A 3617-nucleotide genomic window follows, 5' to 3' on the forward strand; every position below is an offset into this window, starting at 1 on the left:
ACAATGAGATTCATCTGTCTGACAGCCCGATGGTCTGGTGTGAAGGGGTGAGGGTAGTCAGGAGGCATGATGCATGAAAACCATTGGTTTATTGAAGGATCTGGGGGAGGAGCTTAGGTTTGCAAAGCCAGTGGTATAAGCTCAATTGCTGTCTTTGCTCCCATCTTTCTCCATGATCTGACTCTCCCTCTAAGTTGTCCTGTTGGTTCTTATCTTGCCATCTCTGGCAAGCAGTGGTGTGGAGGGCACCACATCAGGTTGAAATCTGGGACCTGATCTTATTTTTAAGTTATAAAGGATGGAAGTCTTATTTCTATCTATCTTTCTCTTTACAAATACATACTTATAAATTTAGTATAAAATCTCCTAGACTAATTTTTATTAATAACATTGCTAAAAGAATAGGACCACCCTTATTTTACAACCAACTCACCCCTTGAATAAAGGGGAACTTAGCCCCACTCATTGTCATTATTATCAACTGACCCTCACAGATTAATATGCCAATTACCTTAGGATCTTTGACTTTCAGAGAGAGAAGCTGAAGATCAGTCATTTCTAATGAAAAGACATGATTAGGAGCATGTGTCCTGGCTTAACACTAAGTAAAAGTGCCATTTAAAAATAGTTTTCTGTACACTCAGGTCTTTGCTCCCTGGGAGGTGGTCAGAACTTGACTGACAGTAGGTACCAAGTAGAAATTATTTTCCCTTTTATTTTAGGGAATGCTAATATGTCATGTATATTTAGGGTTACTAGTGAGAATTATAAGCTTATATACATTATTTTTCTGGATTTGTATATAAGTTAGAAATTTCCCTGATTGGCCTTATATGAAATAATTTTTATTAAATACCTCTTTTTTCTCTTTCTCCATTTATCGTCTTTTCCTCTTTTTGTCTCTCTTTCCATCTTTATCTCCAATTTCCTATATTCCTATATCTATCTTTATATTCACTGATAAAAAGACCATATTTATCTCCAACCTACTAAATCAGGATCTCTAATCTCACTTAAGAAGCACGTTGATGAACATGACAGGATATGGAAATGGAAGCCAAATGACATAAGGTCAAATCCACCTTGGTTGTGGGACATCACTTCACCTTTCTCAAGCTCAATTGCATTGAGATATATTGAGGGTCAAGTGGACAAATCATTCCACTTATAATAAGAAAGAACTAAATTCAAATCCTACTTTTGATAGTCATTTAAACTATATCTATGTTTTCTCATCTCTAAAATCAGAGTAATAAAAATACAGAGTTGTTGTAAAGATAAAATAAGTTAATAATTTGTCAAAGCTTTGCAAACATTAAAGAACTTTTAGAATTATGAATCACTGTTGCTGTTGTTTTATTGTTGTCATTATTTGTGAGAAATTTTTTTAACTCAGGTATTATAGATTCCATGTCTAAAATTTTCCACTCTATAGGTTTTTAGGAGTGTGTGTGTTTTTCATGGATATCTTTGGATTTCTGGTCAAGTGTGTAGACTTCTTTTCATAATATGTTTAAATGAATTAAATAAAAATAAAATTACAAAAAGACCAATTATACTGAAATAATTACCATTTTATAGGTCATGGACTACAGAATAAAACTCCCTTGCTCGAATGAAGGGCCTAGAACTTGGAAGGAAATGTTCTTCAATACTAACTTTGAGTCCTCTCAAAATAATTTATAATTAGTTATCTTTATACATATATTATTATTATTCTATGAGAATTTGTGTTCCCTTTGAGAAATAATTGTTATATTTTTATCTTTGTCTTCCCAGGTCTAGCCCCATACTTAGATCATTGTAAACATTCACTATATGCTTGTCAAATGGAATGGAATCATCAGAGTGCAGTATGACTTGTAAAAAATTTTCAAATTCACGTATTAAAAGAATAAGGAAAATTTTCATTATTGCTAAATTTATTCTTAAATTTCCTAATTCCTAATTCATTTCTCTGTCAATTTATTTTACCCTGATCAGCAGATTGTGCCAAACTTCTCTTCCTGACCTGTATTGAGTTCTTTGGCTCTTTTTAAAGATAACCTGTACCTCTAAAGGATCTGGTTCCCTCCTACACCATGGATGAGTTTCGCTAATGATATTAATTATGAACACTATTATTCATAATGGGAGTCTGCAAGAAAGACTTGTTCCCCAGGGAAGGCTTAAGAAAGCATCATGACAGCCCAATGACAGAGAGAGCGAAGGGACCTCGGGGGCTCATAGGGCTGACCCTGATGTCAAGAACAGAAATAGTCAATTAGAGAAAATCACCTTGAGAATCATTTTAGTCAATCAATCCTCTCCCATTCCTAATTTAAATCTAAGTACCATGGAGCTTGTATTATATGCATGACCCTTCTAGCTATTCCTCAATCAGAGTCCCACTTGTCCCCAGACAATCCCCAGAATAATCCCTAAAGAATTTTTGTCATTTTTTCTTGATATGAAATACACTGTTTTAAATATTTTAATATTGATTTAGCTGACTCATACTTTAACATTCCTTCCCTATTTTAACCTCTGTTCCTGAGAGGAGATTATAATTTTCAGAACAAGATACCCCAAACCATTTGATTTATACAGGCATTAAAGCTATCTGGATCAAATCAAAATCTGAAGTCAGGTGTATTTGGAAAGAAAGTGACTGTAATAGGAAAAAATTACATGGAAGAAAACTAATAATCCAATAAAAAAGGAGAGTTCCAAAATATACATATATATAAAAGAACATTCCAATCAATTGATTGATTCCAATCAATTCCAATCAACATTCCAATCAAAAGAAAAATCCAATAAAAAAGAAACAATTCCAATCAATAGGATGGGATGCTGTGATAATTAAAATGTTTGGGAGCAAGGGAAATATATATATCAATTATGACCACTGAAATATTTTTTCTACTGTGTCTTGGTTTTATATAAATATAAGATGGTCTCCAGGGAATATATTCCCAATTTATGAATATGCCCAAGCCAACTGGGTTTTATAGAGAAATTTAATTTATAATATACTGATTAATCAATAGAAAAAGAGAGAAAGTAAGAAAGGAATAAGAATGAATAAATCAGTCAGTTGGTTTTATCACTCACCCAAGATCTCTCTAGGTAAGGCTTCTCATGCCAACCTCAGGTTCCACCTTCAAGAGAGCCTCCTTTCAAGAAATGTTTCCAGAGAATTCTCCTTCTTCAGAGCCAGCCTTCTCTCCTGGTCCTCCCACAGAGCAACCTCCTCAGTCCTCCTTCAGAGCCACCTCGCTCAGAGCAAAACCTCCTCTGGAACTGTCTCTCTGTCCTCAGACCCTGCTATCTTTAAGCACACAATCTAAGGTCCCTCCCCTCAGTTCTCACATCTACCAATCACTGTCGATGTCTCCCCTGTGCCAATGGTGGCTCTAGCTTAACCCAGGACCACCCAGAGGTCTGTGGCTTTGCACATGTCTGTTGAAGGTCATATTCTCAAATAATTAAATCTTGATCTATGCTGCAGCCCTTCCTAAATCCTGTTAGACTGAGTAGGGTGGAGATTGTAAGTTCCAAGACCTGGTTCCGTCATTCCAAGTATCTCTATTGTATCAATTCTAAAATCAATCATGACTCAAAGAACTTCCTGT

Source organism: Monodelphis domestica, chromosome 6, assembly GCF_027887165.1.
Source record: "Monodelphis domestica isolate mMonDom1 chromosome 6, mMonDom1.pri, whole genome shotgun sequence".
NCBI lineage: Eukaryota > Metazoa > Chordata > Mammalia > Didelphimorphia > Didelphidae > Monodelphis > Monodelphis domestica.